The following is a 26297-nucleotide window of genomic DNA, read 5'->3' as shown; positions in this document are numbered from 1 at the left end:
CCAAGGCATTTTACAGCTAAAGATTTCCAAACTCAATACATACGCATGGTCGTGTCACTGTTACGTATAAAAACATCCTGGAAGACATTCAGCTTCAAAAATGGTCTGTAAGGTAAGAACTTAGGTATCTTTGATGCAGACCAAGGACATCCTATATATTGGAGCATTCCAGTTATGTGTAGGTAGTTATTATCAAGAAGTATATAATAGTTCTGTAATTTAATTTGCACATAAGAATTTCTTCCCCCATGCTACCTAAGTACTGCTGACATTAGCGTAAAGGAAAGTAGCAGAAAATTGTAATTTATGACAGGGAATGGACACTGCTGATAAAGTTGCAGGTGACACTAAAATTGGCAAAAAGGTGTATAATGATAGAGATAAAGCAATGCACAAACTGACCTTGAGAGCCTAGTAAAACGCATAGCCAGATGCAAATATTACACATCTCAACAAGGAATGTAAACCTCATCTATGGATAGGGGAACACAAAGCTTCAAATCAGTCATTCTGAGAAGGACTGAAAGATCACAGGGAGGAATGAACTGAACTCAGAGAGAAAACTGCCATTGGGATGCTGAGATAAAAATGACTCATGTCATTCTTTTAGAGTGGAAATTGGGAGGTATTTTTACTAAAACATTAAGACAACATGATGAAGATCACTGGAAGCAATGATGTCTGCATAAAATTCCATAAATTTCTTATGACAAAGATTTCCATTTGTCCAAAAATAATGCATGAAGAGAGAACATGGTTACAGCACGTGAGAGCCTCTGCAGGAAGAAAAGACCAGCTACTCTAATCTCTTACTTTCATCTAAGAGAAAGACAGGAAGAAGCAAGGAAGGAAAATGAAGCCTGGCAAACACAAAGCCTGGCAAAACCTTGTCCATAAAAAACTGAGAGTAACTTTTTAAACATAAACATGAACTAATTGAACAAGCCATGACAAATGATGCACTAATGAATCACTGGTGAATTCAAATCATTATTGGATAACTGTAGGGTAGAAAGGAGAAGTTACATGGATAATGCAGCAGTGGTTCAAAAGCCATGTTCTGTGGCATGCAGGTGTGAGACTGAATCATTTAGGGCTTCCTTCTAGGTTTAAATTGCACATTCTGAACAAGAATGATTTTCAAAATTCCTGAGAACAGTAGCATCTAAACCAGCGTCATCTCTTTTCCAGCCATTTCCCTGTGTTGGAAGAGTTACAAAAGTAGAATTTATACTAGTATCAATATTATTCTTCAAACTTTAAACTTTAATGTTCAGAATTTATTCTCTCATAATACCGGATCCGATTCTGTTTTTACTTAGAGGATTTATTTCACATCCATTACTGTAACTGATTTACTTCTGAGGTAGGCAATAGTTGGCCTTTAATTACAGTAATTTTTATTTTCCACTAATTAAGAATTTTTGGAGGTTTAGATATCGCCTAACAAAATAAATTACTATTCATCTCAGTTTTCAAGAGATACCGCCTTTGATTGTAGGAGAGTTCTTCTAGATAAGGTTGTAATGTATTTTTATAGGAAGAAAGGGAATACTCTGCATCTTGAATGCATTACATGTAAAAATGGACTTAAATTAGATGGAAAGAGAGTAAAAGAGTCGAAGTCTCAAGTGGGAGTGAGGTGAACAATCTAAGTACAGAAGGGCCTAGCTGTTACTCTTGTATCCAGTTTACAGTTGACTGCCAGCCTCTCAGAAAATCTTTCTGCCTTTTATCCTATCTTTCCTTGAAAAGCAGGGGAAGTCTATGTGTATAGAAGAAAATTCGTGAGAGGACATCAGAAGACAGAATATTCTGTACTAGAAACTTCTCTCCTCTGGTTGATTTTGAAGGAGCTGCTAACCGAACTGAAATGGCAATGGCTCCCTCTAGTGAATTGCACTCCAACAGACACGCAGGTGTGCAACCATGGGGACTCCTATTTTGTTTGCCAGAACATCCCCAGAACTCTTTTTCAGATTCAGTACTATCACATACTAATTGCAAAACAAAACACCCAGATCTAAATCCCCGGGACTTTAGAAAGGCTTAAAATGCATCTGTATCTAACCATATGAAGCTGTAGTCCATATTCTGTACCGGGCCAGTCAACCAAACTGTTCTCCTACAGCCAGGATGAGAAACCATTGGGCTCCTTGGACTTACACTGATAAGAACAGGCTTGAGGAGGAGTCTGCGGGTGCTCCAGTTATGCTCATATTTCACCCTTCCTCACAAACAACAGAAGGTCAGGCCCAAGGGACCTCAGTTTCCATTTCTCCATCTCTGGCAAGGAGAAGGAGAAACAGGAGTTCTAAGACGTATGGAGAAAAAGGGTTTTAGCAGAGGCTGTCAAACTGTCATGCCTAACCATCAACATCTTAAATACTCCTCTGCCTTTCAGATTGTTCATTTCAAGTGCACAACCTGTTCTCTTCTCTCATGCCAGCTAACATTGCATCTTTTTTTTTCCCTCTCTTTCCAAGCCCTGAGCCTCACCTCTCTCCTTTCACTCCATTTCTACAAACGACAGGTACAACAGTAACAAAAGAGAACTGGTGTTTCTGTTTGTCTTTCAAGATAAAATGAACTCCTGAAAGGAATCACCAGTTATTCTAAACATTGAGATATGAACTGTGTCTTCATGGTTATTACTATTTGTGCTACATAAACCCCTTGCAAAAGCTTTTAGTGCAGCTATAAGTACAGAAATGTTTTCTTGTCATCTAGTTATTTTATTGCTTTTCCCTTCTGAATTGATATTAATTAATCAAGATTGCAGCCTGCAAGGTGGTCAATGACATGCTCCATGTAAAGCAGTCATGGAAAGCAAGTTTCCCCTGACTGTGGAACAGAATGAGACAGTAGCTGAACTGGAAATAATATTCTTCCAACTTAATTCCTGTGATGTCTTAGATTAACAACGTAATTCTGAGCTTCTTCCGCAAGAGAGGTATAAACGTCTTTACTGCCAACAAGCACTGTTCAACAAATGATTTTACAGCCATCTTTCGTAAGTGTTGCACAATTTGGAGTGTGAATGTGACTATGGGCATATAGCAAGATTCACATATCCTTCCTGTGTGGCATTGGATAGAATTAACCAGGCTGAAAATTAAAGTTTCCTGGGCTGCCTTACCCACTGGGGAAGACATCTGGGAGTGGTGGAAGGGAATCTGGGAGCTGAGATTCCAGACAGTGTTGGTCTAGATTACATAGTTAATGATAAACTAGGAGTGAATTAAATCCACCATAAGCTTGGTCATATTCTTAGTGCATGTGCACAGTAACATCTTTTCCCTTGAATTGGGTAGTAAACTAGCTTGCATTAAAGCTAGTGAGGAAGGAAATAAATCATTTTACAAACAGGCAAAGCAAGGGGTGCTGTCATCAACTTCAAAAAGATTACAGAGTCTGCAAAGGAAAACTGAATTATAAATCTTCAGCTCAAATGTTATTTCACCCTTTATCTTTGACTATGAAACCTGGAAATCCACCAATGTTCTGAAAAATCTCAGAATGCCTTTTGAAGGCAAGTACCTCAGGAAAACATTTGTTAATGTATATAATGAGTTCTTAGTAAGTGTCAAGATTGTCACATAACCCATCAGCTTTGTCCAGAGAAGACGGATAACTACGTGAGACACAAAGGAAGTGAAGCCAAAGTATCTACTGTGATGAGCATGCCTTTGGGCAGACCAAGAATAGAAGGAAAGAGGTCAATCAAAAGAATCCCTCTGCTGAACAATACTGAGGAAGGGAAAGTGTATTGATTTTTAATCTAGAAAATATGTAAAGCATGGCCCAGGGTTAACAGGGATAGAAGAATCTTGCTCATGACCTCAGCAATGTTCATCAGGCTGGAGAGAAGTGAATTAATAGTGTCCTAGTTTTACTGACCACATTTCAACAAGTAGAGATCTTCAATAGCTTTGATTTTTTATTTTGAATTAAGAAGGCATTATCTGGGGAAATTATTTCCTATAGGAATTATTAGAGGTGACATTGTTTGAGGAAAAACTACTTGATCATTCAGATTCAGATTCAAAGTAATTTTGAATGCTTTCTCTATAGCTTCCTGTAGTAGTCCATCCTGCCTCCATCAGTATCTCAAACCATTTCCACAACTGGCAATACAAGAGGAAATTCGTAATGGCTATCTTGTTTTTGCAAATAGCTGGGTGCAGCTCAGTTGCTCCTGGATATTTACTTTTGGATATGGGTGCTTTGCACATCATAACAGCTTCACATATATTCATCTTATGCAGCCTAACCAGTTGTAGTTTTTAACTGGTACTTTAGCTGATATTTCTATATTTCCAACTTTTACATCTTAAAATTGTGCATAATATGGATGAGTTGTGGTTATAAGGGAAAGGATATTGAAAAGAATGAGTTTGTAGTCATTGCTGTATTACTTTGCCTTTTATTTCTTTGTGATTAAAAAACCAAGTTGGTTTTTTTTTTCTAGTTTTCTTCCTGTCCTGTTTTATTTTTATCCCTTTGTTTTCACATGTTCTTACTCAGCTCTGACACTTCCCAAGCTGTTGCTCCCAGAAGACACACAATAATGTGAAGCATGTGGGTTAGGACAAATCATACATTTGACTGTAATTTGGCCTATTAAAATGATCAGGAGTGTTTCAGGGAAATGCGAAAGGACTTTGTAATAGAAGTCTGAAGAGTAGCAGTCTGATTTCTGCCATGGAGAAATCTTTTAATAGCAAAACACAGAAGGAACTAACAGAAGTGAATACGGTGTCCAGATTTTCCAAAGGACAAGCAAAATTTACTAACGCAGGTCAAACTTGGTTGGTTTGTGAAATAAAATTAAATCATCTATTTCTGTGTGCCACAGGATCATGTGAGGGGGTGAAGAAGGAACAGAATAGTCAGATTTTATATGGTGACATTGTGTAGAACTGGTTGCGTTCTCCTGTCTTTCAGCGCATGTAAAGCATGCAAAGGTCTTTTTTGCTCATCACTTCCTGAGAACCTATTTTTAATTATCACGTATGCGCAGATTAAGAGTCTGTTTTAACATACAGTCTGAGCTGAGATCACAGAGAGAAGGTGGGAGAAGATTAAGTTACTCAGCAAGACCTAAGAAAGAAAAAAATCCCAACAGACAAAGGAAGTCAGTAGAAGAGTCAGACACCGGATTCAGGATTGCAGGCCCTCCAGCAAAGTATTCTCTGCACTGCACTGGATATCTCTTTAAAATGGGACATTTTATCCTTAATAGAGAAAGTAAATGTAATTAAATGAAAAACCAGGAAATGGCTTTTGATAAGTCATTTGCTCTAGGGAGTTGTACTCTGGCAGAAAGAGAGAAGCTTCATCTTCCATGTTGTACCTGACACTTCCTAGTTTAAAGAGAATTTAGGAAGATGCATTGGAGAACAATCAGATAATGTAGAATGAAAGGTACTTGATCTAGGTTTGATAGTATTGTGCAATACCACAGGGATATTACTCATGGATTTGAAACCTCAGAATTAATACATAAATGAATACATAAATGAAAATATCAGTGGAAACATAATAGCTAGTGCTTTGCATGTTTCCAAAAAATGACATATATACTTCTTAAAATAGCTCTAACAGCTTCTAGGGCAGGTAGACATGTGCCACAGCATACCGTGATTTCAGATGAGTGAAGAACAGTTGTTGAGGAATTGAACAATGAACTAACGTATGGCACCTTTGATCATTTCTCAGTGCTTAATGGGGTTGTATACCAATAAACATGAAATATTTCTCAATGGTAATGGTACATTCAGAAGATTCAGTATATTTCCATAAAACATCAATTCGTTCAAAAAGTAAACACAGATGCTAACCACAGGAAGATGTCAAAGATATTACTGAGAACACAATACACATTCTCTTAATGTACAAACCATCTGTAGTAAGCAGCTAAAGGATATTTTGAAGAGGAGGTTGTCTATTATTTTAGGTATGAAGAGACTGTTCTGTCAGCCTGCAAATTTTACTCTTTTTCCCCTCTCATGGCTATAAACTGCACAATGCAACAGTAACAACTGAATTGGGAGGTGAAAGACACAAAACAATCACTAACCAATTGGTTTAGAGAGAAAGTCTTCTGATGGACAGGTTATTTGTAATTGTTCTCAATGGGCTTTTTCCCAGTTTCTCCAGACTGGTCCTTTAAAGCCAGACTAAATGACTAAGGAGACTAGTGGTGTGAAAACTGAGTGGACAATTCCCAGTGTGTGCGCTGACTGTCTGAGCTGCTCCCAGTGCCTCACGCACAAATGGAAAGAGTGGGAAATATTTCTAGTTTGTGTTCAGAACAAGGATATTGCCTGTGTTCAACAGATGACTAATATCCAAAGAAGTCTCTGTTAATGCAATGCTGAGTTTAAGGAGAGGTTTTTCAGAGAACCAGGCAGATGAGCTCAGGCACTGTGTCATATTAATACTGTGAATTGGCTGCCAGACGGGCGCTGGCTCATCTTCTGGGTGACTTGGAGAAGAGGTTAAAACCCACACAACTATATATGTTCATAACTACAGTGAGCTAGCTAGAAAAACTAGAAGAGAGGCCACATGCCAAGATTTCTAGTGCCCTACCAAAATGAAAATTAAAAGCTTTTGCTACTGGTATGTAAGAGATTTATATATCTTTATGTGTGTTAATGGTAGTTACTCAGTGCTTTGATGGATATATCACTGTAAATTCTCAACACAAAAATGATTGACTCAAAAGAGAGAAGCCAAAATAGAAATCAAATTATGTGTCAACCAGCTCTTGATAAGCTTCACTGGATGCATCTTCTGAATTGGCTCATCCTCAGGCTGTCATGATCGCGTAGCTGAGAACATGCTTGAAATGATTACCATTCTGGCTTTTAAATTTAAAGACAGCTGATTGAATCAGCTTAAGTATTAACCAATTTTATCCCCATTTTATCTAATTGGAATCTCAGTAATGGAACATCCCAGCCCTTTCACATCTTGTTTTGGAGACACGTATTTCTGGCACAGCTGGATGACTGAACTGTTGCTCAAAACAGACGTTATGATATTTTTGTTAGCTTCTCCCAGAGAATTCAGGGAGGGGTTTTTTGCCTTGTTTTCATGCCTGAGTCGGCATTTGGTAGTTATTCTGTGTTCGTATCTTGCCAAACTGTTCTTGTCCTCTAATCCCTGAAGTGGCTGATGAAATGCGTCGTCATTGCAGGGAGGTGCATCTGCCACAGAGGCTGCCCTCTCCACTTACTTGATATACCGCAGTGTCAAGAGTAATGACTGAGTTTGGTTTGTAAGGAAGTTTCAGCCACTCATACTACCATTACATACCTTTTCCTGGTCAGTGTTTTCTGGAGCAGACTCTTGCTTATGACTTTGTCCATAGCTATTTGTCAACAAATTCCTCTGCAAAGGCCTGAGGGAAGAGGCCCATGAGCAGGTTGCTCTTTGGGGATATTCTCATCTCAAGCAGTTATAAAACTATGAAGTAGCTTATTGTTTTATGCAGCATATAAAGGTTCACTGTGGAAATCAGAATACCTCAGTTTCAACAGCTCCCATAAACAGCCCTTTCTTGAAGTTTTTCAGTGTATTGTAACTCCAGACTAACTGCTTCTACTGTGTTTCTGCATTTTGTGTGTGAGATCAGCCTCTTTAATGCCAGAAGGAGGGACAGGAGGGCATTATATGGCCTTCTAAACTAAGCCTCACTGCCTCCTTTCTACTTTCTGAAGCAATACAATTGTTAAGGTAAAGTAAGACCTCACCTAAGGAGGAAGAGTCCTGCTCTGCTCTCTTGTCCTCTACTGCCTTCTCTTTGCATTCTGTGCTCCAAGCAGGGTAGTAGCAGGCTCCCATGCGAGCAGGCAGCAGATGAGGCAGGGGGCAGGAGATGGGAGTCTTAACAAGAGAGTCACTTGCCTACACAAAGCCTGCTGAACATATCCTGTCAAAATTGTTTTTCATGGAAAAGTATTTCTTTGGTGTATTTTTTGTTTAAGATAAGGTACTTTTTTTGTTGACAAGTTACAGAGCTTCTTAGATTGTCTGTGTTCAGAGCTGATGGAAAGTAATTTTTCTCCAAAAGACTTCCCAAGCTATTTTTATGAGCAGTTCTAGTTTTCATATTTGATAAGGAATTTGCCTGAGCTTACTGTATGAATTAAATATATACATTTTCTAGAAAGAAAATGTGGAAAAGTTTGTATCATGTTGGAAGTTAGAAGCTGTAGAGTATATCACTGACTCTGGGAAGAGAAAGTGGGACATAGCTGGAGGTGGGCTAACCTACACAAATATGTTTAATACTTCCAGTACTTCTCAGCAGATCTGGGTCTGACTTGTTAAGCCTAACAAGTGTTTTTTTAAGTTTCCCAAAACTGTCTCTGGTAATCAAAAAAAGGAAATTATAAGAATTTAAATTTTGTTCCTTTACTCCAAACAGATGGGACAGAGTGCTAGAAAAGTGCTGTAACCTTCCCATTTCTTTCTAGCCGAGGAATCATTCTGCTCAAGACATACTGTTCTTTCTTTGGAGTATGTGCTATCATGGTGAAAATGCTTACCTGTTTCTGTGATAGCAGGACATTTAGCTTGGTCAGTCACACAAACTGGATAATTTGAAACTAGGGACCACAAATGCTGTGGTTGTCAAGGTCATAAGCTCAATCATAAGCTCACAGACTATCCCAGAGAAACAAATTAAGATGCAGGAACCCAGTAACATAGCCATTCTGGCAAGCAGCCTGCTAAAATAACGGGGTTTCTCTTGATAAGTCTGCAAAAGCTAATAGGTAACTGCAGTGTTGAGAATCCTTCATTTTAAAGACAAAGCAAAGTAGATTTGAGGCATTTAGAAAACTGGGTGCAACAGTGAAAGTTATGAGGTGGCAAAAAATGTACAAACATCATTTCAAGACTGTTGGAGGAAGCTAACATCAGTGTTCTGGAGCTGATAAAAGTCATTCGCAGCTAATGATAAAGTTGTAAATTTTAAGGAAAGCAAAACTCAGTAGGACTAGCATTAGTTATGACTTTCAGAACAGAGAGGTGTTTCTGATCCAGAAACCAGCTAACAGCTGATTAGACCCGAATGAAACACCAGCCATGACACATGCAAGACGAATTGTGCAGTGGTGAGCACTCAGAGGGTGCAGCTGAGGTAAATGCTCAGTGGTAGAGTTGCCTTCAGATCCTGACTGACAGCACTGCTGAGAGGATCATCTCCTCACACTGCAGCTCCACTAGCAGTTCAAGATGGCATAAACCAGTGGTGTAGCTTACAGAGGTCTTCCCACCCTACATGCTATCTGCTCCTGTCACTGCACGCCTGTCATCTCTTGTGACTGTGCAAACATTTGTGAAGGTGAACTGGTTCTTGTTAAAATCAACCCCCTGAAAACAAAAGACTGTAATTAATCCAGAGAACTTCCCTGAAAAGATTCATTGCAAAAACCCTTCAGGAATGTCTGAGCATATAAAGATGCTGACATGGAAAGCAGAAGTAGTTCTTGTCTGGTAAAATTTGAGATGAAATTAAAAATATATATATAAATCCTCAAAGCTCTAACATTTTATGGAGGGCAAAAAGTTAACATAGAAGCATAACAAAAGGAATATAAAATTGAACCAAAGAATGATAGGTTTTGAGATGGTTAGACCAGTACAAGAAATCGGCATGGCATCTTTGCTGTGCCAATACTGAGGAAGCCTTAACAATTGCAGTTGTTTTCTAGACAAGCAAATCTGAAGTTTGATGAATAAAGACACATAAAGCTGTGTGAAAGAAGAGCTGCAAGCTGAAGCTAGCATCCATGTCTCAAAAATACCTCCAGAAAAAGAAGCGGCAAAAAAACCCTGTATAACATACATTGGGAAAAAGCAGTACTAGGAGGAACTAGCAAATATGTGAATCAACATTATCACAAAAGGTGAAAAAGCTTCTGAAATGCAACAATGTAAATCACTTAATTAAGGAAAGCAGAGTTCTGACTGGCAAGTTTGTATCAACTGGAAGACCTGTTACAAATAAACAGAGGATAATTTTAAAAACAGAAAAAACCTAAGCCTATGGACAAATCGTACTTAAGAGGTGGAACATTGGCAAGCAGCACAGAAAACCAATGATGTAGACAAAGATGAAACAGTCAGAGCCAAACCCCAAATCATTTCACATCACAAACAAAGCTGTGAAAAAGCTTTATAAAATGTAAGACCAATGCAGTTTCAGGTAGAAGCTTTAAAAGAAACCAGTCACAAAACCCTGGAATTGGTAAGGTTATCAGTAAAATCACCAAACTGTTAAAAAAACATATGAGATCAGGAGAAGCTTTTACATCAATGTGAAAACAGCATTTCATTCAAAATGCCAAAGGTGACCTAAGCGTATGCAACAGCTATGCAGGCTTTAGGGTCCCTTCAGTCTTCCGCAGACAAAGACAGTACTGACTTAAACAGAATTAAAGAACTACGGCAAAAGTAAAGAAAGAGCAAGACATATTTCTTTCCAGAAAACCATGTGCCCACCAGATTTTTACCCTAAGAATAGTCATCAAAGAGATAATTGAATAGCAAAAGCCACTCACAAACTTCACACATTTTAAGAAAGCTTTTGACAGGCTTCAGCATCAATGTCATTCTGGAACATCTTGAAATGTTATGATATCCAATGAAAATAATAGACATCAAAACTTTTATAGCAAGGCTTAGCTTTATATTTTAAGTAAACATAGCTTCAGTGAACAGTTTAACATAGAACTCAGTGTCAAATGAAAATGTCTTCTCTTGTTTCACCTTTATGGAATTGCTTGCTTCATTATGAGAATGGGTGATTATATGAGAAAGTATTTAACATTTGTTTTATATAGCACCAGATAGCTTAACAACAGTAAGCTTGATTTAGATTTTGCTGATGATACTGTGACCACTCTACCAACATGGTTATAAAAGAGCTTGTCCAACATTAAGCAAAAAGATAGCCTTAATAGTTAGCAATGACAAAAATCTAGGGAGAACTCACCAACTTTCAGTTCAAATTTTCTGAAAGATGTCGTCAACAGTGATAAAGGTGTTACCAGAAGAGATTTAATTAAGCAAGACAATAACAGCTTTCCCCAGCTTAAACGCTCACAGCTTAACACTGCTTGGACTTGCAGGCATATCAAAAGCAGTATCCATTCAGAGCTCTATCTGCTGAATAAAACCTATTCATCCTTGGGTAACACTTGTGATATGTACATTGCATACTGAATGATGAACTTGCATTTCATATTCATTACAGTGAAATAATACATTTATTGAGAAATTTATATTCAAATAATATTCAAAATAATTTATTGAGAAATACATTCCACCCAGACAGTCACACATTGACTTCCTAAGTAATCTGAGCTAAATGAAATAGAGAGGAGGACCTGGGAGGCAAGATACTTTTGCATCTGATTATCTTATGAATGTCCCTTAATTTCATGAGCAAATAATTATTTATTTGTTTAATAATGCATTATATATGCATTCCCATAGCTAGGTCTACAACATACTTTAAAAACAAAACATCAGCTGTTCCCTTGGTATTTATGTGAACATATGAACACAACTATTGAGACTATCTGAAGGAAAGGTTAGGCCTCCAGTAGGTGCTAAACATACTTGGAGTCCTCCACGCAAACACTGTGAGTAATTGGAGAGTTGGACTAAGAACCTAAGAGTTGAACTAAGAATTGGACCTCATGCTTAAATGTGTCGTGGTTTAGCCCCAGTCGGCAATTAAGTACCACACAGCCGCTCACTCACTCTCCCCCCCTGGTGGGATGGGGGAGAGAATCAGAAGAGCAAAAGTAAGAAAACTCGTGGGTTGAGATAAGAACAGTTTAATAATTGGAACAACAACAACAACAACAAAAATTGTAATGAGAAGGAAAACAACAAGAGAGCGAGAAAGGAACAAAACCCAGGAAAAACAACAGTGATACAACCGCTCACCACCTGCCAACTGACGCCCAGCCTGTCCCCGAGCAGCGATTGCTGTCCCCCGGCCAACTCTCCCCAGTTTATATACTGAGCATGACGTCATATGGTATGGAATAGCCCTTTGGCCAGTTTGGGTCAACTATCTTGGCTGTGCCCCCTCCCAGTTTCCTGTGCACCTGGCAGAGCATGGGAAGATGAAAAGTCCTTGACTAGTGTAAACATTATTTAGCAACAACTAAAACATCAGCATGTTATCAATATTACTCTCATACTAAAATCCAAAACACATCACTACACCAGCTACTAGGAAGAAAATTAACTCTATCCCAGCCGAAACCAGGACAAGTGTCAGACTAGAGTACTCACGGTACTCCTTACTGCTTCTGATTTTAACAGAAGAGAAATCAAGCCTTGAATGTGAAATGAAAGAGGACTAATATTTTTTCTAAGTCAACAGCGCTACATGATGAGTGTAGACTTCAATTTTGCAGTGGTAGAAAATAAGCAAGACTTGATTTCATCTTTCAAGAAAGGGTTGCCCCATAGTTTCTCCCTAGAAGACAAACTCAGAATGGCTTCTTCTAATTCTGGTGGCTATCCAAGATGAACTCAGACAGCTCACAAACAGGGAATCAGTTCTGTGGGATTCATGGGATTAATCACTACCAGTCAGTGGGCTTGAAATGTGAAAGTGTTTTTTTTAAAACTTTCTGCCCAGCTTTAACACAGAATCACAGAATAGCAGAGGTTCATCTGGCAGGGATATCTGGAGATCATCTTGTCCAATCCCCCTGCTGAAGCAGGGCCACCTAGAGCTGGTTACCCAGGACTGTGCCCAGATATTTTTTTAATATCTCCAAGGAGGGAGACTCCACAACTTCTCTGGGCAACCTGTGCCAGTGCTCAGTCATCCGCACAGTAAAAAATGTTTCCTGATGTTCAGAGGGCACCTCCTGTGTTTCAATTTGTGCCCATTGCCTCTGGTCCGGGCACTGGGCACCACTGAAAAGACCCTGACTCCGTCCTCTTTGCACTCTCCCTTCAGGTATTTATATAAATTGATAAGATGCCCCCAGGCCATCTCTTCTCTAGGCTAAACAGTCCCAGCTCTCTCAGCCTTTCCAGATATGTGAGGTGCCCCAGTCCCTTCATCATCCTTGTGGCCCTTCATTGGATTCTCTCCAGTATGTCCACGTCTCTCTTGTACTGAGGAGCCCAGAACTGGACACAGCACTACAGGTGTGGCCTCACCAGCACTGAATAAAGGGGAAGGATCACCTCCCTCTACCTGCTGGCAATACTTTGTCCAATGCAACCCAGGATGCCATTCGCCTTCTTTGCAGCAAGGGCACACTGCTGGCTCATGTTCAACCTGGTGTCCACCAGGACACACAGGAGGTCCTTTTCTGCCAAGCTGCTTTCCAGCTGGGTGGCCCTCAGCATATACTGGTGCCTGGGCTTGTTCCTCCCCAGCTGCAGGACTTTGCACTTCATGCAGTTGTTGAACTGGATGAGGTTCCTGTCAGCCCATTTCTCCAGCCTGTCGAGGTCCCTCTGGATGGCAGCATGACCCTGTACTGTGTCAGCCGTTCCTCCCCGTTTGGTGTTGTCTGCAAACTTGCCAAGGGTTCACTCTGCCCTGTCATCCAGATGATTAATGGAGGCGTTAAACACAGAGATGCTAGACTTATTACTATACTAAATGTATTCTTTTACCCATCAGACTTCTGACAATAGTCTTCTTTCATTAAATCAAAACTAAATAAATATTTGCAAATATTGGTTTTATAATGGATTACTTTTGATCAGAACTAGATGACTAAGAACTAATTCTCAGAAGTGTGGGGTACCTGTATTTTCAGTTAATATAAGTGAGACCTCATGACTACTTAAAACTGTACTTCTCATGGATCTAAACAGTTCTTTCTCTTTAGAACTCAGATGTATTTCATGCCATTTCATGCTCTCTATTCAATTGGCAATAGAACAGACTTATTATATACTCATATTTTTATGGTGTGACTCACAATTATTAAAAAAAAAATCATTATTCAGGTAATGTAACATAATGTATTCTAGAGATTCTGCAATTAGAGAAAACTGCTACCACCAAAATGTCATTTGAATAACTCTGTATTAGTGTCTTTCACTTCAGTTCATTGATCCTTAGGCTGCTTACTTCTAGCAGTCTCATCTGGGGGTTCTAGCTCACAAGGTAATAATGAGTTTCAAAAATGCATCATTAATGTCATTCTTTCTCTGTGATTAAGGAAAAAAAGCTGGGAAGAAAGGGGAAAAAGAACCTATTTTTTTCTTTTGTTCATGGCAAACAAATACTGCTGATAATAAATACTGCTGATTCAGGGTCAACTGCAAACTGCATTAAATAATCTGAGATTTTCTGAAGCTGTTGATTGTCTTTCTCCTAGTTCATGGGGATGACTTCTCCCCTCTAGCCCTTGACACTACCTGCCTCACATCGGCATTTCAGCTTTGGTGAAGATACACCCCAGTTCCTCAAACGCCCACCTGGTTTATCTGCAGCACTGCTTTGGCTTCATTTGAGTATATACCTCTAGAGAAATCAAAAGAATCCCTAATTTGTCAGGCTCAGTGGAATTCATTTTAAGAGTTAAAGAAACTAAAAATTAAAACAAAGAGTTTTATTCAAACAAGACAGAGTTAAATTTCCATTTAAAACTGGAAATAAAAGCATAAAAGCAAGAAACACAGACTTTGAGTATGGCTAGCCTTAGGCTTTGGTCTGGGGTTGTCCAAGACACCTCTTAGCTGCAGTCACCAGGGCTTGACTCAACAGAACTCAGCCTTGAGGGTGCTGCTCAAGGCTATCCTCCCATCTCCATTTATATCCCAGGTTTCCTGATTGCTCTTGAATGTCAATGATGCTCCACCACAAAAATCCATTATTTTCAGAGGACCTTGCCTGAGGTGCTGCCTCAGGCATCTGAGAGATTGCTGCCAGAATGCCCTTAAGCTTACCTGAGAATTACTGCCTTTGAAGGGTAGAGGGATAATTCAGAAAGCCCATTCTTCTCATGTTTATATTTTCTTTTAGGAAGTCTTCTGAGTAATAGACTTACTCCAATATATTTTACAAATCACATAATAAATGGGGGGGGGGGGGTTATTGTGTAGCAGTTTCAGTTGCTTTCTGGTTTACTGACATTTCAGGGGGACCACATTTGCACAGTAAAATGAGATGCCAGTTTTAAGGGGCATCCTGTCTCAAGGCACCTGCATCTAGACCTTTAGCAATCCATAAATGGGAAGTGCTCTGAAGAGAGGTTTTGGCTTTAGTATAAAAGGAGAAGATCCATTTGCAAATGAAGTCCCAATTCTTTATAGGTCCAAGGATCTCTCAAGAAAACAACATTCAATGAGTGATATTTAAGTAATATGGCATTCTAATTTGGACAGTTTACTGCAAATTCAACTTTCAACTATTCTGTCAGTTTTTTACTCATTTCTATATCTTTTTTCAAACTTGAACAAAGTTTGCTGCTTTGAAGTTTATTCCTTAGTAAATTTTTTGCCAGCTACCCCCAAAGCAAACTTTGTAGGATGCATTTGGGGGAAAAATCCACTTGTAGTTTGGATTTTGGTGTTTGTAGCAAAAGTCATATAAAAATCCAAACTTCCAGACTTCAAGCCTAAAAGTAGGGTCAAATGACGGTTTTCTTCTCCACAAACATACTTTTTTGTCATAAAAGAAAATGTTTAACTATGTTTTAATAAAGTATCTGTTCCCTTCTGGTGATGGTATTGTTGTTAGAAAGGGTTTAGTAGGATCCCCTTACTCAGAATCTGAAGGTATCTATTGTTTTGTAGTAGTGTTAGCAATGTCCCAGTTAGACTGTTACACAAAACAAGACTCCTGCCTGCTCACTGTTGTCAGTCACTGAAGACCTCACAGAACTGTAATTTCTGGAGCTCTGGCCAACTTTCAGCTGAGATAATTCTGTATTTTACTCCTAGTAATTCAGCCTATGTTTTCAGTTGCAGAATTCTTATGCCTCCCTTTGTGAACTGTAATGTTACAGTAAGTTATTACAGAGCTGTTTTTTGCACCCTGACAGCAGCTGTATTTTACCAGTAAAACGCATACCAGCAATATAGTTTTCATCTTCCTTTAAGAGATATTCAAGACTTCATTAAGTCTAACTTAAAAAGCTAAAAAAGTCATAACTGAAAAAGGTTTTTTGAAAGGTCTTGTTGAAAGACATAATACAAACACAAAATATTTTTATTCATAATTGTTATTATTTGAGTCCCTTTTTATTGCTCTATGTATTTCTCTAGTAGGTGAAGTTCAATCATTTATAGAGTGCTTGGAAAGCTTCTGAACTATTTGTGACAGGACTGAGGAATGGGTAATGAGAAACCTAAGGGAAAATGGGCTTTGTGCAAGAGCGATCCACAGCTCTCTCTTTCCCCTCCAAACAAAATCATAACATCAGGACTTCTACTGCTCACAGTATAAAATAATTTCTTTTGAAATCACCCTTTTCTACAGTGATTCCATGTGAGCTGTCTCTCTTGTTGTAATAAATTAACAGTGATACCCCTAATGAGAAGTGCTGCACATGGCAGTGAGATCTGAGCCTTGGCTTGAAGGCAGTGGAAAATGAATTTTGATATACAGCAACCTCTCTGAGCATGGTGCTGGCTGAGGTAAATTGAGAAGACTAAACTGTATTGATTAGAACCAGCCTGAAAGATTCATGTTTTTCAGGGGAAAAACAAATTTTAAAAGACACTTTGGGATATTGGAAACTTTCTTTTTTGTTAGTACACCTATTGTGTGTTCAGGACAATTCAGCATCTGTTTTGGCCCATTTTAAAACTACTGGATGAAGTTACTGAGGATTTTCTTGAAGCAGCAATGCAATAGAAGGAATTGAAATGTAAACATGGGGCTGGATTGCAGTCTGAGGTATGTGCTGTCAGTGATAGCCAGGAACAAAGTAGTGATAAGATATGAAGAGTTGAATATTTAGCTAGGAAATGCAACAAGTACAGTACTGTTGACCATTTCTGCGTTACAGTCCACTTCCTCTTGGGTCTTGTCTTCATGGGAAACTACTGTGGAATACACAAAGGCCTGAATGTTGGATGCTAGACGTATTCTGCACAAAACTTGTTCTCCACAGTTATATGTCCCTTCTACATTTTTTTTTAATTCTTTTTGGAATTAGACTATGTTTACTAAATGACCCGAAAAAAAGCACCCTTTTGTTATGAAAATGCAAGCAGGTAGCTAAGGTGAAATGGCTACTCTGCAATCAGCCTTGTTGCATACATATGGGCCAAAAAGTTTTGAGTTAGGTTCATAAATGCTCAGTTTAAATTTAGTGTCAAGAGGTTTCTAGAGCCTAAAGACCTTTTAATATCTGGGCCCTAAATGAATAGCTTGGTCCTTGAAAGCCTAAGGACCTTAAGCATTTTTCTGTGACTTAAATATGTACCATAGGTCTTTTGAAAATCAAATCATAGTGGGCATACCAAACTTCAGGGTTCAAACTGTACTTTCCTGTTTTTGAAAATGTTGGTAAATACCTGTAATATAGAATATCTCTCTTCTGGGAGGCTATCAGTACTCTCACAGTCCATCCAGGGAATGCACTGGGTGATCTATCCCGATCTCTCTAGAGCTGAGCAAGCTACACAGTGCCTGTACCCAGGTATTGCCACAGGTCAGTGATACTGCAGCTCAGAGGGAGCAATGCTGTCTGCAGTGGAGCAATGCAGTGTCTCTGCAGTCCACCATACAAACCTTGCGGGAAGCTCAGTTCCCGGCTGCTTTAAGTGACTGTTCTTCCTGCCAGGGCACAAGCATGTACAGGCTGGAAGTGGGGAAAGGGTTAAAGCTAATGCCTTTCTGTCATTCAGGTCAATCCTTTTATAGTCACACTAGGCTTCATAAATTCCAATTCCCCTTCGTGCTGGGCAAGAGGAAGATAGGGTGATACATCTTTAAGTACTGAAGATGAGATCATCTTCTTTTTATAGAAACTGAAGTCATCCAAAAGCTGCACAGCAGCAGGCTGAGTGCATTTCTCAGGCTGCATGGAAAGACCACTATCTGGGAATTTCTTTCCAAATGAAAAGGGAGCACACACCCAGCCAGATCTTATCTTGAAATATGACTCCCAGACACTGCTTTTATTTCTTGGAGAGAACTGAGGGTTTGACTGGTTTTATGTTATTACTTCTCCAGTCATTCAATTCCATCCTTACAGTCATGAAAGTGAAAACCAGGTCTTTCTTTTTCCACTGAGTATGACTAAGAAATCATTATAACACTTTGAATCTCATGTCAGAAAACAAAAATCTGTTGCAGTTATGGAGCTATTACTGGTTATCAAGATAAAGCAATAAAGCCCACATAGAAAAGTATCCCACCCTAATACTGTTAATTATCAGATAGGCACAAAAGAAAAAGAATTAATATTGCTCATAAAAAAGACCTTGCCCCCCCATGCAATCACACACGTAAACTCTTCTATAGACACAAACGCAGACATACTCATATAGTCCAAGTCATTAGTGGGTCAAGCATGGCCAGGCAGAGGCCAGAACTGGGATTCCTGCAATAGCGATAATAACATCACAGGGCATGTTTGCAGCCATGGCTTGCCCCCTGTAAAAACTCCAAGAATGTGTTCTAAAATTAGAGTACCACAGGTGTATCTGTAAATCAAAGTAATGCCTACATCTAACCACACATTGTGAAAGCTGAGCGGCATCACTTTTTTCCAACTGTTGATCCACCTTGCATTGCTTAGTGTAAGTCATGCTAGAATCAGCTTTTCTTGTGGTTCCTCATTTTAGCAAAGGTTTAGTAGCTTCATGCAAGAACTGAATACATTGTGAAGTTTGTCTTTGACTGGTTTCAAACACTGTATCTTTGCCTGGCAGGGGAGAAACAGTCCTTAAAGCTTAGTGAAAGCTCACAGAGAAGTGAAGTTATTTGACCAACGTCACATGTTGCATCAGTGGCGGCCAGAGGTCAGGTCTAGCTCCCCACACTGGCAGTCTGGTACCCTTGTTCACCAGACCCTGGTGCTTCCCCATGCCAGTTCAGAGGGTAGCATTCAAACAGGATTTTAATACTTGGTGTAAGTGGGACTGGAGGGGGTGGGGAGTGAGATGTGCTGAAGGTCTGTGAAGGTCTTTACTTGTAGCAAAGGGGCAAGGAGATAAAGTGCTGCTCTGATGTTCAGTGGCTTAAGTCTGGATCCCACCTCTCTCAGTCACAGATTCCCTGAGGCACAAAGGAAATACGATGGCCATATAAGGCGACAACTATAAGGAAGCATTTCTCTTGGTCATTACTGAGCCTAGTCTTCGACAATAAAAAACAGCACAAGGATACATACTGGACTGCTGGATCCTCATACAGACCAGAAGGAGTCTGTGCAGCTCCCTAGCCACATCCATTTCAGGCAATCTCAAACTGCTTCACAGCTTAGAAGCCCCATTCTGCTGTGGCCTGTGAATGAGTAACTAGTGGGACAAGCTGCACCAAGAGACCTGGCTGTCCTTAGCCACCCTGCAGCACCACCAGCTCTGAGCCAACAGGGAGGAGAGGGCTTCCCACACTGAGCGCATCAGCCTGTGGGAAGGCAGAATTATACAAACCACTTCGATAATTGGAAAGCTCTCCAAAAGCCAAGTCCTGCATGATCTTTTTGGGGAAACATAAAGCAAGGGACTGAGAGAAATTACCTCACCTAGTTTTCAAAACCAGTATTTATATGCATGTACATGTGCACTCCTCAATAGACATTACTTTGATTTATATTTGCTGAGTTTTACTATGGTACAGGCAGACGACTGCAGTATAGTATTTCAGTGTAGGGGGTCCTATTAGGAATGCAATAGATCAGAAAACCACAAAAAGAAAAAGGCAATTACAGTAGAATGTGAGCTTCATTTCTGAAATAGTGTATTATTTCTATAGCTGTCCTTTCAGTTTTGACTTTCATAAGCCTCTTTGAAAATCAGCTGTGAAATTTAACTCCACCTTCATTAACAACCAAACCCCAAATACACTGCATGCTATGAAAAGCAGATAGTCTACCCAAGATAGTAAATATCATAAATTTTTATTATTACTAACACATGGCCATACCCTTCACACTTGTAGACCAGCACAGCTCCATTGATACATAGGCAATACATTCCAGCTGAGAAGCCAACCTTCAAGATCTTATCCCAAGACAGTCATAGAACAGTTGTTATCAATTTAAAGAAGGTTTGTTTCTTCTTCCTGTCATTTTTTGGGACTATTTTTTTATCAAAGGGAAAGCCCTCCTTTTATGTGTTTTTGTATGAAATAAAGTGTATGTGATGGTTTTGCATTTTATTAGTTTATTATATTTGCATTCTCAAAGTTTATTTATAGCAGGAGAATGTATTTTAATTGCAAAAATATATAAAAATGTTCGGATTTCAAAGTCAGTCTTTCATTGTATCTTATTTTCATTTTAACTTGAGCCCTAAGTTAATTCGTAGAAGATGGATTATGACTAGTAAATGGAATGATTACTCATACCTTGTTGTATTTTCAATAATCATTGCCTGACCCTCTGTCTTACTATGATGAATTCTAACTTGTTCTACCATGGAATAATCAATAATCTTACAGACATTCTTACAGTTTCCATCATAATTGTATCTGATTATTTCAAAACCAATAACTGCATTTTCATACAATTTATGTGAGAGTGACAAATACTCATTTAACATTAGAAGGTCAAGGTACAGAAAGAATCAAGTAAAAAAATTACACTCATCTGGAGTACCTCATATGAGAGAGCAAGAACTATATTTTTTCACCTCTATTGCATTTTGTGTCATTTCTTCCAGGTGCAAAAAGCATGGACTCCAGTTTCAACCAAGTTGAGCTTCAGGAGACCACATTTACTAGATGCATTCTTAGTTTCTGCAACATCTAAAGCAGAGATGTTGTAGACAAGCTAGTTCTTTACACAATCCTAAATCAGCCCAAGAGCAGCTCCAAGTTGGGGGTCAAGTGTTAGAAATAGATGCATAAAGTGACAAAGGCTGCTTTCAGGTTGCACAAATTGTGTTAACACAGGCATTGCAGAACTTCTGAGCACTTGAGTTGTGCTCCTTTGTTTTTTCTCATGCCTTTTTTTATGCCACCCCCAACATTTTAAAAATGTTGACCAAAATGATTTAAAATGACAACCAGAACCCATTGATATAACTATGTAGTTTTTATACTCACAAGTCATCATCAGATTTAGAACATCTTGATATGCTGCAAAGCGCTCTGCCACTTCACCTGGAAGGAGGATCACCACTGTAGTCAGTGGCCACCCTTCATACAGACCTGCAGTTGGCAGGATAGTACTGCTCTTTGACAGTAGGTTCAACAGCATTTGTTGACAGGCAGTGGAACAAAAGGGCTGAAAGGAGCAGGACACACATGGAAGACAATATGCCCTTGCAATCACAGACAGCCCTTCTGCTCATGTTCATTCAGCAACCCCGGTATTTCTCATTTTGTTCCTCCAATTGCCCAACACCAGCAGAAAGATATTCTTTATAAATTGCTAACAGGCAAAGACAATGACAATTGCTACATCTGTGTGATTTCTGTACCTTCCAGTCCATTCTGGTACTTAGGTGGAACCCTGGTCAGCCTAAGGTCTGTCACTACTCAAACTGCAGCCCGCTTTCGAAGGCTTAGGAAAATTGATGTAGCTTTTAAATAAAAGCATCCTCCTGCCTTTAGGATTATCACCTAAACTGAACAGCTTTTTGAGTGTCATTTACTACTAACAAAATGCATATATAACCAGGAAACCAAGCAGCAGTAGGAGAGAAACCTTAAGTTGGATAACAACAACGAATGAGTATGCATGTGTGCATGCACATGTGAGTGTATGTTTAAAAGATTTTTGTATCTTTTCATTGACTTTTCCTAAAAATCAGTCATTCTACAATTTACATTATAACTTTAAAGCAATAATTTCAAAGACATTGCATTAAATAATTTGCCTTTTTTCTGCTGTCCAGCTAAGATATTGACTGTTGTAAAATTAAAACCAATGTCAATAAAAAGAAGGTACAGGAAAACATATGGCATCTTGCCACTGAAGAATTTTAATTCCTCTAAAATGAAAAGCTCTGGCTATTTGCTAAGGTTCATTGTGTTGCACAGACAGAAGTGAAAAAATCAACACAAAAACAAAGGCCAGGATGACTAAATTTCTGCCTTAATTGTGTTAGGCTGTTACTTACTAGCTGAACTGCTGCAGAGCTATGTACTCCAATTCCTTTAAAGCCATGCTTAGAGCGCAGTATGCATGTCATTAGGCAATTGTATACTGCTCTGGGCTGCTTATCATACCCGTGATATCAGAGCAGGAAGAAGCACTTCCTGCACTGCCTACAGGCTAAGCTTATAATATCCTGTTAAGATGCGAGACAAATGCTGAACCATCACTGGAAGGCAGCCACAGATTGAAGCTGGATACAGATGACAGTGGAAGAGTTAGTGTTCTAACTTCAACTGCAGTGCCAAGAGAGCACATTACCTTCAGTTTTCTTTGACTGATACAGAAGAGGAAAAGATGAAAATTATCCCTTTAAAATGTACTTATCCAGAGAATAAGTTTGGTCAAGTCCTGATCTCAATTCTTGGTAATCTTGCCACGTTGTAATTTCTTGTTTTATAAGCAGCTAATATGAGAAAACGTGCAGAGCCATTGTCCCGTTTAGCAAAATAAATGCTGTCTGAGTCTGAACAGTTCTCAGCTGTACAGGTCTGGCTACGTTTCAGTGAAACACATGGCAGAGCAGCTTCCAACCTAGCACAAAGTTTGGGTGAACTTGCCTAGGCAGAGTTTCCTGCTAATGCCGTCAAGTCTGAACTAGCTTATTTCAAGCTACTTGTGGTATTTCTACACATTATACATTGTAGACATATGGAATTCTTGGAGCTAGAATTATAAAGCCAGATTCAGCACTGTTCTTCTATAGTTACTTAACCAGTGCAGAATAAATAAGGCAGCCATTTTGATTTGTTGCTATTTTCCGTCAGCCTTCCATAATGAAAAAACTTGCACAGTGATGATAAGTTATGTCTTGGTTTCTTTCAGTTGTTTGGAAACCACAAACAGTTAGCCAAACAGTTAGCCAAAATTCAGAGGTGCAGGTTTATTTCCATTTGAATCAAATATCGATGTCATAAGGAATGTATATTTTTTTGAGGAATTTTGTTTATTCACAAAAATTCATCTAAAAGTCTGTGAATGGAAACAATAGTTAACCATTTTTTGATCAGGAACAACATCAAATGTGCTTCCCCATGTTTTCTCATGCTTTTATCAATACTTTCCCAAGCTTTCTGCTGACTTTCATAGCCTATTTTATATACATTCTGCTATAAAGTATCCTAACATTTTCTACAACCCACACAACACTGTCTTCAGTAGACTTTCCACTGTGTGCAACTGTCTACCATGGGGAAGGTAATATTTTTTTTCTTTTTGCCTCTTAGTATATCCACTTACTTTGATTAGGTTTGCTATAATCTTTGCATCAGATTCACCTAATGGCAGCTATTAGCATCTTCCTAATTTATTTCATTACCGTAATGAAATACATGAGTATATTATAGCATAGAGACTAAAGAAAAACATATCCACTGTACCATTTCACTGAAGAACAGAAAACCAATTACTTCATATTTTTGCACACGGGCTATTTACTTCTCTGCAGAAAGGTTCTTATGTCTATGAACCAGTAGAAATCTCAGTAAACCCTTCAAAATTTAACCAGATTTTCAAAAATGCTGAAAGATAAGTGTTTTATCTGACCAACACCAGCAACTCCTTACATTTTTCAGAGTTCGGCAACCACAACTAACACTTACGATATGTCATCATTTATTCAAAATAAATCACTGCCAGATGTATGGAATACTTTTGAAAACCCCACTTAGCTGTGTGCATTGAGCTACTTTGCACATCCTAGCCATCCTAAGCAGCATGCTGTGCAATGGCTGTCTGTACTGGTGAGAACTTCATGCACAAATCACAACCAGTCAGAAACTTGATTTCTCCCAAGTTGAGGATGTTGATTATCCTACCTAATTCTTACTTCTCCTTCTACACCTCATATTTCCACAGAAACATACTGAACAGGTACAGAAATCCATAGCCTGGACTGGCTAGTAACAACAGTAACTTTTGTATGGACAATAAGTATATAGGGTGAGGATATAGCCCTGAGCACCAGCACACAATTGTCCATACAGTTAAATTGTTGGTATGGTCACTTGCATGCTTTCATCCCAGGCCAACAGCAATCTCTCAAACATCACAAGCAAGTTAAGGCAGCTCAGAGACTGTGCCTAGTAGGGAAATTTGGAAGTGCCCATATTTGAATGGCAAGACAAAAATGTCATGATATGTTTCTTTTTCTTGATACAAACCAAGCTTTTGAAGTTAGAAGCACAGGAGGATTTTTGCTCACTTTCAGGAGTCACATTGTGGTATTGCATATAGTCTCTGGCCCTTTTCATGAGGAAACCATGAAGCCAGTGTCCTTAAACACCACTAAATTCACAGGTGTTTGAATTGTAATTTTGTGTGGTTGCGCATTAGAGGCTCTATTCAGACTATCGCCATTACTAAGAAGGGACTTTGGGTTGGATCTCTGAAGGACACAAAAGGAGCTGTTTCACTTTTCTTTGGTCAGAGCCAGGTGAACTCTAGTCCTTGCTGCTTTTTCCTGTATGAGGGAAAAATAAATGACTGCTCTTCAGTGGGTTTTTCTGACACTTTCTTCTAATTACTGACATCCTATTGACAGATTCAAGTCACTCAGCTTTTCTGATTTCATATTTGCACAGTCAACAAGCTCTCCTGTTCTTAGCCTCTTTCTGTCCCTTGAATTTTTAGGATTTGTAACAGGTTCAATCACTCATTTAAAACACTGAAGTATGTAATTGAAAACACTTCAATGTCTGTTAAAAGGTCTATGTCTAGCATCATTCTGCTTAGGCCCCGTTGATCATAGCAATGCACATTTGACAAGGTAAGGGCTGAGGACCATTTCTGCTATCTACAGAGCTTCATGTGCTCAGAAGTCACATGAAATCCTCTGTTGTTTAATCTCACCTCTAAAGTAGTCCTATGACTGGCTTGATTTCTTAAATATAGTAGATACTGTGGGTTAAAGATGTTGTATCTTCATAGGCCTGTTAGGATAAATTAATTCCACTACCACACTGTTTCCTGAACTTAACCACACTAGAATTATCAGTACTTTCTTTGCTCTCAAATATTATGTGCCGGGTAGTGGGCCAACATGGGAAATCTGAATAGTCATGCATGATGGATTGCTCCTGAATACCCAAGACATTTCAGTAAAATTAACATCACAAGTGCTGTGCTCATTTCTTCTGTTTCTAAAGTCTTCCTCATTACAGCAGCAGATACTAACGAGTGATAAATAACTCCAAGGTCTTCTACCGCAGAACAGCACTTCTCCTGTCAACTGTTTTGGAAACAAGTGGAAATATCATTAATATGATCCATTCTTGACTCTAGAAATGGGATGAGGCATCTGGATGCAGTTGCCTAATATCATTAACATCACGTGTCATCTTGACCAGATCATAAAGACCTAATATAAGACAAAGCTATTTTTTTTATACACTTTTGACAGTGCAGTTCCAAATCACTTTCTTATTGGCAATGGAAGGAGCCAAGTCCTCCTCTGCTGCTGGGCTGAAAAGCTAGATTATTTTCTGTCACTAGATTCATCCTTCCAGACCAAGATACAGATATATTAGTAGGACAGGTATGGGAAAGCTTGTATTGAAGTTCCCCCTACCTATATCATTCACTGCTTAAATACGGAGCTTCCTCCTTTTTAGTATTACTATTATGGCACTGCCTAAAAGATCCATCATGCTAAATGATCCACTATGCCAGGCTCCATACATATATGAGTCTCCTGAAGGGGTGAAAAATAAATTACTACTTACTGTCCATACAAGTTTGACACAGAAGAGGTTGGACAGGGAACAGAGGCACACTGGTCTAAACTGACTCATTCAGGACTGACCAGCATGTCAGTAGCACATCCCGGAGCAGAATCCAGATTTCCCACATTCCTAGCTTGCAAGGGTATTTCTGATCTTTGCCATGTATGGATTGCAGAGCCTCATTACCTTGCTGTAATGCAAAGTAGCAATCATAAAACACCCAGCAGAACAGCACATGCTGCAGGGTAGCCAGTAATACCTTTGAAGATTAGAAAATTCT

The 26297-nt window shown here is 39.0% G+C and overlaps 1 protein-coding gene across 1 annotated transcript in view; it reads right to left on the bottom strand.

The window, feature by feature from the left end:
• The window catches only part of UPK3A (uroplakin 3A), a 35286-nt gene extending 29129 nt beyond the window's left edge, over positions 1-6157 (bottom strand). Inside the window, exon 1 of the mRNA XM_072850220.1 lies at positions 6083-6157. The gene's annotated coding sequence lies outside the window, so the exon portion shown is untranslated. The remainder of the gene's footprint in view (positions 1-6082) is intronic.
• Between the last annotated feature and the right edge of the window lie 20140 nt (positions 6158-26297).

Source organism: Ciconia boyciana, chromosome 1, assembly GCF_034638445.1.
Source record: "Ciconia boyciana chromosome 1, ASM3463844v1, whole genome shotgun sequence".
Classification (NCBI taxonomy): domain Eukaryota; kingdom Metazoa; phylum Chordata; class Aves; order Ciconiiformes; family Ciconiidae; genus Ciconia; species Ciconia boyciana.
The sequence above is the reverse complement of the archived record's forward strand: the minus strand, read 5'-3'. Positions and strand labels throughout refer to the sequence as shown.